The sequence below is a fragment of the Apium graveolens genome, chromosome 5, assembly GCF_009905375.1.
Source record: "Apium graveolens cultivar Ventura chromosome 5, ASM990537v1, whole genome shotgun sequence".
NCBI lineage: Eukaryota > Viridiplantae > Streptophyta > Magnoliopsida > Apiales > Apiaceae > Apium > Apium graveolens.
This window is the reverse complement of record NC_133651.1, coordinates 223,900,777-223,917,365: the sequence shown is the minus strand read 5'-3', so window position 1 is coordinate 223,917,365 and position 16,589 is coordinate 223,900,777.

Here is a 16,589-nt window from a genome sequence, read left to right as displayed (position 1 = left end):
AAAATGAGGATGTTTTTTTTTACAAACAATATAAGAGAATTTCATTAAAACAAATGAAATTTAGTCAGGACAAACCCCCAACTATTAATACAACCTGATTGAAAAATAAATAAACAAGCTAAACAAATAGCCGCATTATTTACAAATCGCTTAACAAACTGAATATAAATACTCTTGACACTAAAAAAAGATTACAAAGGTTTCCCAAGAAACTCAAACGATACCAACTACCCTGAAAATAGTAGTATCATAAACGACCTTCACACATAAAAATGGTGTAGTCCAGCGTTCAGAACCACTGGTTTTACCAACTGAGGTTAGAGGTACAAATGCCCCCATAGATTGAACGCTACCAAGAATAGATGACCTATTTGATCAGCTAAAAGGAGCAAAGTGCTTTTCAAAGATTGACTTAAGATCAGGATACGATCAATTAAAGATCAAAGAAGAAGACATCCCAAAGACAACATTCAGGACAAGATACGGATATTAAGAATTTTTATTAATGCCTTTTGGTCTGACTAACTCCCCAACAGCATTTATGGATTTGATGAACCGGGTATTTTAAAAAGTATTTGGACAAGTTCGTAGTGGTGTTCATTGATAACATCCTTATTTATTCAAAGTCGGAAGAAGAACATAAGCAGCATCTATGGATAGCATTGGAGATACTCCGACAAGAGGTAGTATCATAAACGACCTTCACACATAAAAACGGTGATAGTCCAGCGTTCAGAACCACTGGTTTTACCAACTGAGGTTAGAGGTACAAATGCCCCCATAGATTGAATACTCTTTCGTTATAAAAGGGGGGTTCTTATGATATCCATTACCATTCCATGTTCGAAAAGATCTTCACAAATCCTCAGTACCCTATAGAATTCATTTTTAAAGCAACATGACAATCAACTAAAACACAATATAATATAAATCACCTAAGAAATTGGGAACAATTAACAACCTAAAAAGATAGGTACAATAAAAAGCTCAATAAAAGAGAATGTTTATTAAAATAAATTTAAGAAAAATAAAATTGATCGCTAAAAGAAAAATGGGATGGAGAAGAAGAAGTCATATTTGGATTGAGAACAGAGCGGTTAGGATTTGAGACGGGTAGAAGAGAGGGACGAGTGGCGGCCGACTCTCATTAGAATTAACTATACGTATTTAGAAAAATGAATAAGGATGGTTATTGGAGTTGTCTTACCGTGTAATACTTTAGATATCTAAGATCCTATTTATTTATATTATTTTTAAGAGACACACAAATACACCTTTGGAGTTTCTGTAAAAAACAAAATAAAAAATGAGTTGTGCTTGTGTTAGTCCCAAAGCATCGTAGAAGGGGGTTGAATACGATACCTGCAATCTTTTTCGATTCGTTTCAAGTTCTTCGTTAAAAGTACGAAATCAAAATAACACAAAACAATTCGAGGAATATATTGTTTTATTAATATAAATCTTGAGGTTGCTACAATCTAATCAAAGTATTGATTAGCTACAATAAATTCAGCAGTATAACAATATGTTTACAAGAGTAATAAATGCGAAGCTTTAACGGAGCTCTCGTAAGCTTTCTGTGTTTGCTGAAGAAGATAACTAACTATAATGAATTACATTCATTCAGCTTCTTGTAGACTTTCAAATTCAATGGACAGGTGGTATATTTTTTGTGACGGCTGAGAATTTTGCGTCGTAATTAAGTAAATAATGAATATGTTATGTGATGTGATTATAATTATGTGACTAAGTGATGATTATTTGTCTTCTCTGTATACTAGAGTTTAGGAGCGTGGATAAAAACGTTCCAATTTAAAGAGTCAGCTTAGAAGATAAGCTGTGGTGTCGGGCCGTCAGGTAAAACGGAACCCGTCCTAATATGGAATTAAATAATATAAAATGTGAATTATGTGTGACTGAATGAAGTGAATGAATAAGTAAATAAAGTATTTCGTCCTAAGTGACGTGTTGATTGGTAAAGATGTTGAGAAGCGTAATTGAAACGCTGAGCGTCGGGCCGTTAGGTTGAACGTGACCCGGTACGCGTAAAAGAGGATAAAGATTAAAGAGGGATAAATTCTATGATCAGACCTGAGTCGTTATGTGACTGTATATGTGTGATTGCTTGACTGTATGCATGACTATGTGTTCTGTGTCAATTTTGTGAATTTTAAAGGAAATATGTGATTTAAATAAAGGTTTAATTAACTTTCGCGCATTTTTATAAAATCATTCGAGTAAGATAAAAACATAGGATTTGTTTTGTTATCTTCGTAATAGTCCTAGAGACTTTTTAAAAATGATGAGTGAATTTGATTGTTGATCTTTGCATTTTTAAATTGATTATATGTGGAAAATGTATTTATTAAAGCAAGTTTGCGAAATTCATATAAAATCAACCGTTCGCTCAAATTCTTATTATGAATAATGGATAAAAAGCTAATTTCGAGACCTACGTGTTAAAATTGTCATTTTCGATAATTCTCGACTTTCCGAGAGAGATATATTTTATATTTGAATTTTGTTGCATTTGAGTAAAAAGAGAAAGAATGTGTGAGCCAAAAAGGAATTAATGAATTACCAAATTGCCCTTGATTTTGAGTGCTATATAACCTCACTCCCTTCTTTTTCTTTCTTCTTCTTGCTCCCGTGATTTCATTTTCTCTCTTCTCTCTTTTCTCTCCTTCTCTCACTCGAACACTCTCTCTCGGCTCTCTTCAATCTCTCTCGGTATACCTCCCTTTTCTTTGATCAAACTCATCAATCATCCCTAAATCTTCTTGCTAAACACTTATGTGTAGGTAGAAGTGTGTGCATGTGTGTGATTAAACTTGCATGCCGATGTGTGTGTGTTGTGTGTGCTCGGTGTGCGTGAACCACATGGTTCTTCTTGTTGTTGATTGATGTCATCTTGTTAAGCTTGATTCTTTGCAAACAAATGATAGAAAAGATGTGCATGTTAGTTCTTTTTGTGTAATTGATGGAATCAGGGGTTTCGTGGTTGGACACCCTCGAATGAGGGTACCACCGTGAAGCCACCGCCACCGGTGATGAACTCCGGTGAACCGGTGGTGAGTTATGATGTGTAAACTGAACTCTAGACTAAATACACTCTAAATTTAGTGGTTGCATGTGGTGTTTTTCTATATAACCGAATGGGTTTTGTTTTTAAAGTGATCAAGTTGGTTTTTGACAATGAAATCAATGGTGGATAGTTGTTAATAGAAAGTTTGTGATTTATAAACTTGAGATGATGCATGCATGTTATGATTTCTTGGAGATTTGAAAAAGGGTTTTGCTTCTTTGATGAAAATCGAGTGTTTACTTGATAAAATGATTCCATTAATTGTGTTAGGAAGAAAATGAATGTGTGTAAATGATTGTTGCTTAGAAAATCAAAAATTAAGGTTTTGCATGTGGATTTTTGCTTCGGCTTTTTGCTAATAAAGAAGAGGAATTCGGTTTTTGTGAGTTAATCTTGGTGAATACTAAGTTTATATGGTCTAAAAAGTGAATGCATGTTAGTTTTAAAGAAGATCAAGATGTGCATGCTATTGATTAGTCCTTGGGTTATGGATCATGTTCTTGCCGAATGAAAAATGAGATAAAAGGGGTTAATTGTTGATTAAGTGAATGCATGTTGGTTGAATGAGTTAGGTGTTGCATGATTTGGTGTTTAAGTGAATGAAATGATCTAGTTAAGAACTAAAATAAGTGGGAAATGTGATGTATTGCCTTGCATGCTAAAAATCCATTCTTGTATGTTGATTTATGGAAAAACTCGAATGGGTTCTTAGGAGTAAAAAGGTGAACTTAAGTTGATTTAATGGCTAAGTGAGAGTTGGTTGCATGATAAAGATTAAGTAGTATTGTGTTCGAATTTTTGATGATAAAAAGAATTTGATTTTGGCCCTTAATGTGTTTATGATTCGGATTTTCGATTAAAAAAGGATAAGGTTAAAGTGAATAAATGAATCTTGTAAATTCCACTAGTTGTGCATGAATGTGTGAGATTGAAATTGAATATATGTGGATGTGTTTTGTATGTATGGTTCGACTTAAGGAATAAAAGAAAAAGGAAATTAAATCATTTGTTATTAAGAGCTATAAGTGATAGTTATGGTCGTAAAAGAGTTATGTTAGTGCGATTTGAGAAATAGCCAAGGTTAAGCGAATACGCTTTGATTGTTAAGTATATAAGGGTATAAAAGCTACGAGAAAGGGATGTGCTATGTGCTATGTGCTATGTGCTTATATGTATAAGCTATATTTGATACTCGAGTCAAAGATAAAATCGAGTTATCGTATAGAGTGATCGTTCCGGGAACGAGAGTTGAGAATCTGATTAAGATTTTGGTTTTATTGTAGATTCGGCGCATGAGGGCATTCAGGCTAGGAAAGGAAAGGACTTACTAGGTGGCAGTAGTACAACCTTCAGGAAAGCAAATCCAGGAAAGTAACTCTGATTACTTGTGTAAATGATTATAAAGAGAATGATGTTCATACCATGTAGAGTATTGAACTGTTTAAGTATGAAACCCTTGCTTTATGAAACCCTGATATTGAATTGAAGTACCCTTGTTCTTGATAACCTGTTATTGATAAGCCTATTGATTTCACCCTTTGATAATCTGTCTTTTCTGTTCAAGTTATCTATTAAGCCATGAATTGTATTGAACCTTTTGACTATCTTTGTTAACCCTGTTTAATGATATTCTGTTTCTTTTGATCACCCTATTGATCCCTAAACCAATGTTAATCCTTCAAATTTAGTGCTTTGTTATCCCTGATACAGAATTCTTATGAATTGTTCCTTGCGTATCCTTGAATCACTCCCTGAACTTTGTTTCCTTAAAAATCTGATCTAAGAATGAGTTTTGACTTGAAAGAGTCCGAATGATTTCAAATGCTTGGTAATGATAAAATGGATTTTTGAAAACCTACTTGTTTTTTTTCAACTCAAGGTTTTCCAAATGAATTCCTGATGGATTGGATTGGGACGTAAGAGGCTAGTGGGACTAGTCCAGTCATGGTAAGAGGCTAGCGGGGCTAGTCCAATTTAAGGCTGAAATTATGTCGATTGGTACCTTAAAGACCGGAATGGAGGTCGATACGGGCTGATCACCCGTATATAATGAAATGGAAAGATAAAGTGATCCAATCAAGGGTTCAAAGTGATTATTTAAAAAGGGAACTGAAACTTTTGTTCAGTAAATTGATTTTTGAAAATGAAAATGGTTTATATTGCTTTGAAAAGAGTTGATATGTTATTGTGGAGCTTAAAGCTCAAGAACCCTGATTCTTGAAATTGTTGATCATATGATTGATTATATATCTTGAAATACTGTTGCTTTCCTCTATCGAAAGATCTATTTTGATCCTATAATGATTTGTGATGAATGTCGGCTTTCGTCCTGCTTTGAGCCTTGTTTCCTTGAAAGCCCCTACTATTCTTCAGATACCTTTCCTTAACCCAAAAAGATGGAAATCTGCCACCTAGATTAATTAAAGTAGAATGCCCTAGTTTGATAAAGCATATTGTGATTTGATATTGTAGAACTGCTATTTAGTTACTTGCTGAGTTTTATACTCATTTGTTTTGTCTTAATCTAACCATGGCAGTTAAGCAAAAAGATGGCCAGGCTTAGGCGCACTGCTCGTAAGAGCGTACCTGGTGGTCCCTACCGTGTTGAGGGCTTCCGGTTGCCGGAGCAGGTAGTGGTAATCATGAGTGAGCTCGCGCCTAGAAAGAGGTGTATAAAGATACAATGGGTTATCTGTCAGTTCCCAGCCAGAATTGATATTATTTATTTAATAATATTTTGGGTTTGTAAGTTATATTTTGTGATCGGTAGTTGTGATCTTGTCTCATACTTTATCCTGTTGATCATGTTAGTAGTTAATCGGGGTTTATGCATATTTACTTATTAGATTAGAGGTGTGTGAGTCCTCATTTCCTAACCCCGAGATTGAGGGCGTCACATTTTTGTCCACACATTCCATTTAAATTTGCAGCAATAAATTCAATGAATATATCTCTTCTATGGCGACCAGGCAACCTTCTATGGCGACTGAATATCCCCTATGGTGACCAGGGGAAATTCTATGGCAACTGCATATCCCCTGTGGCGACCAGGGGATCTTCTATGGCGACCACAGACATTTCTATGGCGACCAGTAGATTGATTGGTACAGAGATCCAACTTGAAAGCTTATGGCGACCAGGTAGACAGTCTTCTGTGGCGACTAAAGCCTATGGCGACCAATGGTACCATAGAGAATCTCTATGGAGACCAGTTCTATGGCGACCATAGACTTAGTATACTTCTATGGCGACCAAGTAGAAGATTGTTATGACTTAGAGTATTCTTGATTTTGTCAAAACATTCTTCATTATATCAACATTTTCTTCTGTAACTGAATAAAAATCCCTTCTTGAATACTGATGTTTGGTGCACTGGTCTCGTTCACAAACAACTAGCATTGAGAGAATCCCAATTCAATTTAACTTGAGTTTCTGAGCTGATACATATTGATGTTTATCCATTACTTCTTTCACTGAACCCTTGATTTGTAACACTTGGAATCAATTCATGTAACTGATGCTTAAAGTCCCTTGTTGTCTTATTCTTTATGGCTGCTTGAATATTACAATGAACTTCTTCCCATGATCTGTTAGGGGACTTAAAGAGTCAACTGCATCATTTGGTTCTTTGTGGTTATCATGTCTTCATCTATAGGGTTCCTGTGCTTCACAGTTTAATATTGTTTATCTGTTTATGTTTTCATGTTGAGTTATAAATCCTCGATTACATGTTACATTACATTATGCTTTACAATCTCCCCCTATTTGATTGTTAGAGTTCGAAAAGCAAATCCCTAAGGATAACTCAACTGATAATAAGAAAAAGTACAATCTCTAAACAAATAAAGATATTAAATACATTCTGGATTACATATTCAATTCCAGATATCTTAAGATACAAATTACAAAGAAGTGTTCCTCTAGCCTGAACATATATTCTATGTCTTCTTTGTTCTTGTTCTCTTCTGCTTCCTGCTTCCTTCTCCTTCCTGAGGCTGATCATATTTTCTCTTAGAGGCTTTCTTCTTGGGGTCTGAAGGTTTTGAAGGAGACTTTTTCATCTTATTGAGTCTAGCTTGCACACAATCACGAGCTTCTATCTCAAGTGCATTGACTGGAGGTGGATTATTCAGTTCATGAAGCATTATCTCAAGATATTTGACTTTGGTGCATTTAGGAACAAGATCAAATAACAGTGATAATTTTCTGGACATTATGAAGACTGTTATCCTTTAAGGGTGTCCTCGTACTCTCTTGGTGTCATTGATTGATTGTTCATCCATCACTTCATCAAGTATCTTAATCATAGGAATCAAAACAACCTTGTCTTCTTTACATGTGGATAGTTTGACATCCATCAAGGCTTGATTTATCGAGTCTAATTCACTTGTCCTGAAGTCTTTGATAACGATCTTGCTTTTGTTGATTCTAAAGACTAACTCCCCTTCACTATCAGTGCTGATTATGGGTTCATTGTCTTTCGGAAGATTAATCTATGCTTCCCCGTTGATGAACACCATCTCATGATACGCTCTCGTAACCTTCTTCATATCATTCTCTTTGTCTCTGATCATCTTATTATTGAGCCTATAAGCATATAGAACTTCAGTAGCTATGAAGTCTGCTTCAGATCTCTTAACACCTGGAGCTCCCAGTTTAGTTCTTTTGCTCCTGAGTTGACTTTCCAGGAAAGTAAGTTGTAGATAATGAATGGTTCTTATGTGTTGGTCAAACATGGTGATGTTTTGCATCCTACCACCTGCAAATACTTTGATCACGAATGGATACATAAATTCTTGAGGAGATACATCCATCATCATTCTCCAAAGTTTATCTCTGAATTATTCGTTCTCATTTGATTTCATCCATGGGATTTTTGATGCTAGGACAAATAGTTCAACAATGTTCAACTTTTTCAGTACACTGGTAGACACCTTCATCTGTAGACCATCTATGTGATTGATAGTGATTCCCCATCGATTCTTCAGAATGTTCACAGTAGTTCCAGTAATTATTTTGCTGAACTGATCATAAAACTCATGGATGTTATCATGTTCTTTTTTATAATGTTCCACAGTTCTCAACAGATTAGAGTTACCAGGGTCTGAATAGTGATATGTTTCTGGTTTGTCCATTTTCTTCTTTATATCTTCCCATTTGCTTCCTTTCCTGTTAGCTCAAAGATATGATTCTCTCTCTTCTCTGTTCCTCCTTCTTTGAATAGCTCTTTGAATTCTTGTTTTTGATCATTCCATTTCTTCTTGAATCTCTATATAAGAGCGATTTATTTTCTCTGGAAGTCCATAGAATAGACAGTCGTCTGAGAAAGAATCTTCATCTTCAAACTCTTCATCCTCAGAGATAATCTTTCTTTCTTCTGTAGCCACTTCCTCGAATCTTGGCTCACACCCCATCGGAACATCACTTTCATCTATTTCACCTTCTTCTAGTTCATCTTCAGAGAATAAGGGTTTTGGAGCATATATCTGAGACAACAAATTTCTCTGAGTTGTAATAATTTGGCTCAGATGTCCTGATTGCTCCCCCTGAGATGTTGCACTCTCCTTAGAAAATCTTTCCTTGAGGAGCACCCTTTCATCAATTCTCTCTTCTAGTTCTTCCTCCATCTCATCTCCAAATTCATCATAAGTACCAGTAGTCTGAAAGGCATCTTGAAGTAGATTAACATCAGCGTCTACTTTTCTTGTTCTACTACCCTCTTCTCCCCCTCAGTTGGGTTATCCTTCAGAGCTGGTGTTGATTGAGCATGTAAGGTTGAAACAGGGATCTCAAGAGAAACAGACAGTTGCTTGCTGACTGGGGTCATTGGCCCAGTACTGGCAATAGCTGCTTCAGATGAGACCGGGATAGGCGCTTGCTTGTTAACTGAGAGCTTTGGCTTAGTGTTGGCAATTGCATTTCCTTTTCCTGTATGAGAGAGAGATCGCTCAACGAATTCCCGTAGGCTAGCGAATGCTGCTTGTTGATGTTCAAGTTGATCGGAAAGACTAGTGATCTGATGATCCCTGAGAGATAATTCTGTCTGAAAATGATGATCTTTAAAAGCCAGCTGTGCTTTGAGATAGCTGTCTTTGAAAGCCAGTTGCTCTTCAAGATAGGATTTAGTGACATAGTTTGAGAGATCTATAAGTGTAGTTTGGATGGTAGGTGTCTCACAGGCTTCTCGCAGTGTATCGCTCAACACTCTAGCACTCGGTTTAGGGTCATGTGTGTCACTCGTTCTTACATGTTCACTCCGCTCAAAGCTCCGAGTTCCAAGTGTACCTGTAAAAGACACTGGAGCCATCCTTAAGAAGGTCAGCAGTGGTGCAATGGGAGTTCGCAGTTCCCGATCCTTGTCTGAGACAAGTTGCCTATCATCAGGAGATGACTCATCCAGAGTTAGAATCTCTGGGAGGAGCACCGGGGCCGTCATATTTAGCATATGATCCATAGCTTCCCCTTGTATCTGTGAAGATACATTCCCCTTAGGCTCACTAGTTAAATCTAGTTCCTCGCCAATGGGTTACCGATCCGCGCCTATGTCGGATCCACTATCCGTAGATGCATCTAGGTTTATTAGTCCTGGGGAGGTAAATGTTGTGCTAGGTTTGATAGCAATTACAACACTCTCTCCTAACACATGTGAAGGCAGTTGATCCATTGAAGGACCTTTGACAAGATATTTTAACCGTAAAATGGTTGAATGCCCTGTTTCCGTCAATACTTCCTCACCAAATAGAACTCTTTTAATCAACTTATTTAATGCTTCAAGAGCTTGGATATTGGATAGTGTGTTTGACTCGTTACAGGATGTCGTGGCTGACGGGCGAATTTCAATAGATCTACCTTGTTGAGAAGATAGATCTAGTAACTGTTCAGTTGTCTTTTTAGCCAGAGAATCCTTTTGAGAAGATACCTGGAGGTTTACAGTTGTCTCAGGAAATTTACTTTTTTGCTTCAAAGGAGACAGAGCTTTGGGTTCTCTCAAAGTACCTTCCTTATTTGTTGTATCTAGTGCAGTTTCTCCCTCTATATGCATGGGGTCCTTATACTTCAGGGTTTGGGCTAGGAGAGTTGAAGGTGTTTGATTGGGCTCTAGAGGGTGGTTATGAATTTGTGGTATGCCAAATTCACTCCCTCTCCTATCTACTTCTTCAATAAGTAGTTGTGTGTGATGTGGGTCAAGATGTAATTGATCTATACTAATGAAATCAGAGCATACTTCATATGTATTACTCATAGCAGATATACCCATACCTGAGAAAGCTGGTCTGTAAACAGATGTATTGGAGTGAGTAGACTCAGCATCTTGAGGAGGTTGTCTAGCAGCTTCAGGTTGAGGTTGTGGAAAGTTATCAGGTTCAACTTCCTGTTGTGGTTCAACCTCATCCTCTGCTTGATTACCATGTTCAGGCTCATGTTGATTAGCTTCTTCATTCACATTCTCTTCAGGTGCATGAACAATATCTTCCTGTGGTGCATTTTCAGCTTGAGGTTCACCTTCATCATCTTCATCTTCATATTTAGCATTGATGGTAGCAAAGACATCTATCATGTGGTCTGTTAGGAAAGTAGCGTTTGCATTTGGATAGTTTCCTTTCTTATGCAATTTAGTCACTATCAACGGGGACAAGATGGGAGGATCTTCCAAGATGTCACTGTGAGTTGATGCCTTTTGTGCTTCTGACAGTTTTCCATTGAGCACAATCTGAAGAAACCTTGCGTATAAGATGAAGTTTTGATGTTGAGATTGGTTCTCCAAAATGTGCTTCATGAATAAACGCCCAAAGTTGATGCAAAGATTATTTGCAACAGCAACTCCAACAATTTGATTGAAATTAGTCAGACCATGGAATCCACCAGTCTTGGGAGCCAAGTAGTGAGATAATATGTTGAAAAACAGATTCCATTCCTTTGGAAGATGACTTTTGTTGAAGTGCTTAGGAAAATCGTCATTCCCTGTCAATGTGCTTCTTATTGCTCTGAAAAAGCTGAGTAACTCCCAGTCTTCTGGAATGTCATCAAAATTATCACGAGGTAGATGAAGATGTTCATTAAAATCGTCTTCTGTGATTCTGATTGTATCATCACCAATAACAAAGGAAAAAGCCAGTTGTTCATCAGCATAAGAGTTTGTAGTTGTTGTATGCACATGCCTGAGAAGCTCAATATTCAATTTCATATTAGTAGATAATGCGAAGCGCACAGTGGAGTGTTTATTTAGAAAATAGATCCATGTCTCAAAATGAACCATTTTAACTGGATCACGTTCAATAATAGAAACAAAATTTGTTTTTGGAATCTGAATATTATTCGCCATTTAATTAACTTTGAGAATAAAATTTGGATTTAAACCAAATGAATGTGCCCTTCGAATTATAAGATAAATTAAATCGTAACAAACTTGTAACACACACTCAATAAATTAACCAAACACAGCCTTAAAGAAGAAATTAGGTTAAAATCAAACCAATTAACAATTAGCCAAACAAAGCCTTAAACAATCAATAACCAAGTAATTCGATCTTCAAAGATACTCGGTCAAAGTGATTGATTTTGGTATCAAAATACTCCTAATGATCTGGGCTTTTAAAAACTATAAAAGTTATAAAATTTTACATCACTTTGTTAGGGTTTTGATCAAAAAAAAAATTTCCTCCTGCGATTTGTGTTGTGTATATATCAAAGCAAGAATACGACATGTGTGTATATACACTCGTAACAAGTAAATCTCACAGGGTGAAGTGTTGTATGGCAACGTGCTCCTGTGGCGACCACGGAGCACTGTACTCTCTCTGTGGCGACCACAGGAGAGAGTTATACCTCTGGAGACCTTCTATGGCGACACAGGGGTTTCACTTAGAAAAAAAAATTCTAAGTTTAATCCTTTGTGGTAACACAGTGGTTTTACTTAGAAAAAATTCTAAGTTTAATCCTCTGTGGCGACACAGTGGTTGTACTTAGAATAGTTCTGAGTATAAAATCTATGTGGCGACACAGAGGAGTTTTACTTAGAAAAATTCTAAGTCTTACTCTCTGTGGCGACCCAACATCCTCTGTGCTGCTGTGAATTATTTTAAACACCTTTTAAATATTGATCATTAAAAAGAATGTTAAGAATAATTAACGATAATTATTTTTCACTACTTCTACAAATATTATCATTACATTGATAACACTATATTTTTGTGAAAAATGATTATGCTGCTACCTTTTAATGTTAATTTCAATGAACCCCTTAAAATATTAATTATTTAAAGTCCACTAAAATTAAATTAAATAGCTTTATCAATATGAATGTGCAAAAACATATATACATATATTGTATTCAAGCACATAAATGATTGAATTACGAGAAATAATTAATGGCATGTAAATTCAAATGTCCTTAAAATATTGAAATTAAATGACAAGTGAATTTAACCAATATAAATTGTAGTTTCTGACTTCTAAAATTAATTAGAAAGATTTAACATCCCAAGCTCACTAACCAACTTAGAGAAAGTATTTTCATCAAGTGGTTTTGTGAAAATGTCTGCAATTTGATCCTCTGTGGGTACAATGTGTAACTCCACAGTGCCATTTGTGACATGCTCTCTGATAAAGTGATACCTGATATCAATGTGCTTTGTTCTTGAGTGCTGAACTGGGTTATTTGAGATTGCTATTGCACTTGTATTGTCACAGAATATTGGGATCTTTGATACCAACAGACCATAATCCCTGAGTTGGTTCCTCATCCACAAGATTTGAGCACAACAGCTTCCAGCAGCTATGTATTCAGCTTCAGCAGTTGATGTGAATACTGAGTGCTGCTTCTTGCTATGCCATGATACCAATCTTCTCCCAAGAAACTGACAGCTTCCTGATGTACTTTTCCGGTCAATCTTACAACCTGCAAAATCTGAATCTGTATAGCCAACTAGGTCAAAACCTGTACCTTTAGGGTACCAAATTCCAAGATTTGGAGTTCCCTTAAGGTACCTAAATATTCTTTTAACAGTTATAAGATGAGACTCTTTTGGTTCAGCTTGAAATCTAGCACATAAGCATGTTGCAAACATAATATCTGGTCTACTTGCTGTGAGATAAAGTAATGAACCTATCATACCTCTGTAGCTTGCGATGTCAACTTTCTTACAAGTTTTGTCCTGATCAAGCTTGGAGGCTGTTGGCATGGGGGTCTTTGCTGGAGTTGAATCTTCCAGATTATACTTCTTGAGAAGTTCTCTGATATACTTGGATTGACAAATGAATATACCATCTTTCCTTTGACTCACTTGTAATCCAAGAAAGTAGTTCAACTATCCCATCATGCTCATCTCGTACTTACTCTGCATTAGCTTAGAGAATCTCTTATAAAGATCATCATTAGTAGAACCAAATATAATATCATCAACATATACTTGAACTAATATCATATCAGATTTGTGTAATTTATGAAACAGAGTTTTATCTATGACACCTCTAGTAAAACCATTTTCAAGTAAAAACTCAGAGAGAGTGTCATGCCATGTCCTTGGAGCTTGCTTAAGACCATAGAGAGCTTTGAATAGAAAGTATACAAAATCAGCCAGATTTGGATCTTCAAAACCTAGAGATTGTTCCGCATACACTTCTTCTTCTAGCTCCCCATTCAGGAATGCACTCTTCACATCCATTTGATAAACTTTGAATTCTGAATGTGCTGCGAATGCCAGAAACATCCTGATTTCCTCAAGTCTAGCCACTGGTGCATAGGTTTCATCATAATCTATACCCTCTTCTTGAGAGTAACCTTTAGCTACCAGTCTGGCCTTGTTTCTCGTTACAATTCCATCTTCATCTAGCTTGTTCCTAAATACCCATTTAGTGACTATCACTGACTTGTCCTTTGGTCGGGGTACCAGCTTCCATACCTTCTACCTCTCAAACTAATTGAGTTCTTCTTGCATAGAAATAACCTAATCTGGATCTTCCAGTGCCTCATCCACTTTCTTAGGTTCCATTTCTGAAAGAAACCTTGAAAAGTGACATTCATTCTGAGTGGCATGTCTAGTTCTTACTAATGTATCAGGATCACCAATGATCAACTCAAAGGGATGGTCTATGTTCCAAACTCTTTGACGAGGAAGATATGATCTTGATGTTTCCCTTTGTTTAGTCTGATGTTGAGTGTGAACTGTAGATCCTCTTCCTGCTCCCCCTGAGTTGCTGTCACCATGACTGGATGATTATGATCTTGATGTACTGGTTCTTGAAGGTGTTCCTGTATGATTATCATAATCATTATTTCCACCATTACCACCACTTGATCCTGAATCAGCATTGCCATGTACTGTAGATGTATTTCTAGCAATCTCATGTTCTATTATCTCCAAAGGATCATCTGATAGATTTTCAAATTTCAGAGATTCAGAATCCTTTTCTCTTTGCAGGCTTGCCAACTTGGTGTCGTTGAATGTTACATTAAGGCTTTCAATAACCTTCTGATCAGTAATCATATAAACCCTGTAAGCTTTAGATTCCAGAGAATAGCCAAAAAATATGCCTTCTTCTTCGTTAGCATCAAACTTCCTAGATGCTCATTTCCTTCCTTCAACACAAAACATTTAGCACCAAACACATGAAAGTATTTCAGTGTTGGTTTCTTGTCAGCCATTATCTCATAAGGAGTCTTGTCATGATCTTTATTAATCAGGGTACGATTTTGAGTGTAACACGCTGTATTGACAGCTTCAGCCCAAAAGTAAGTATGAAGTCTTGATTCACTTAACATAGTCCTTGCTGCTTCAACCAAGATACGATTCTTCTTTTCTACTACCCTATTTTGTTGTGGAGTTCTTGGAGCTGAATACTGTCTCAAAATACCTTTCTCTGTACAGAATTCATTTAAAAATGCATTCTTGAGTTTTGTTCCATTATCAGATCTGATCTTCCTGATAGGTAATTTCGCTTACAGCTCAATTTTCTTTATATGATCCACTATCAGCTGAGGTGCTTCATCCTTGGCTTGTAAGAACAACACCCATGTGTACTTAGAGAAGTCATCGACCATCACTAAAGCATATTTTTTCCTTGATAGTGAAAACACATTCACCGGACCAAATAAATCCATGTGAATCAACTGAAGAGGTTCAATTATGCTTGTCATTTCCTTGCTTTTGTATGATGCTTTCTTTGATTTCCCTTTTTCACATGTTTCACAGAGTCCTTCTTGACAGAATTCCATCTGTGGTAGTCCTCTCACTAATTCTCTCTTGACCAGAGAGTTCATTGTCTTGAAGTTCAAGTGTGAGAGCTTCTTGTGCCATAACCAACTTTGTTCTGATGAAGCTTTGATGTAGAAACATCTTATTACTCCATCTAAGGTAGACTTCAAGTCAGCTACGTACAGATTACCTTTCCTTACTCCCTGTAAAGCAATCTTCTCATCTTTTTTGTGAGAGATCAAACATCTTTCTGATCTGAAATCAACATTGTATCCTTTGTCACAAAACTGAATTATGCTCAGAAGATTGTGCTTCAATCCTTCCACAAGAAAGATGTTTTCAATGATGACATTGCCAATTTCCAAATTGTCATATTCCTTAGTAAATCCTTTGCTGTCATCTCCAAAGGTAACTATAGGGCCAGCTTTCTCAACCACTCCTATGAGCAGGGACTTTTCTCCTGTCATGTGCCTAGAACACCCACTGTCCAGAATCCACGTGATCTTTTCCTTTCTTATCTTACCCTGCAAACACAGACTGATTACGAAGACTTTGGTACCCAATTTTCTTGGGTCCTGAAGGTTTAGGGGTAGGAACAGATAAATGAAACCTTGACAGGCTTAACTTTCACTTTGACTGACTCCTTCTCAGTGCTAGTCTTATCATAGATGTTAGACTTAGAGACAGGAGGTACTACAGTCTTAGCCTGTGTGTGCTCATTACCCATGCTTGTCTTAGTGTCAGTGCAAGTGCTAGTAGTTACATGAAGAGCTTTAAAATATTCAGACATGGTAACAAATGCATATGGCATACATCCAACTACACCACAAGGTTCATGAAAGCTAGGCATGTTAGGCATGGCAGGCATACTGGAAGATGCAACAGATTCTGCTTTAGCTTTAGTGCATGCATGTGTAAGGTATGCAACAGAATTGCAATTATTATATAACATCCTAGATGTAAATGAGGAAGAAGCAAAATCGGATTTCTTATTTACACCTACCTTGCCATTTCTGTTCTTCTTAGTCTTAACTTTAGCACCCTCGCCAGTCTTAGAGTTAACTATTGGGTCTGATTTCTTAGGTGTCAGGTTCCTTACTATCCATCTTATTACCTGGGTTAGTTATGGATTTAGCTTTACTAGCTGGAACCTTAGGAGTCTTAGGAGATTCCTCTTCCTTCTCTCTATCTTCAGCAATCAATTCCTCATTGATTAGCAAACTTACTTCATCAAAAGGTTATGAAACAGACTCAGTGAATAACGGAGATATAACATCCTTAATAACATATGGAACCTTTTCTGAGACAAA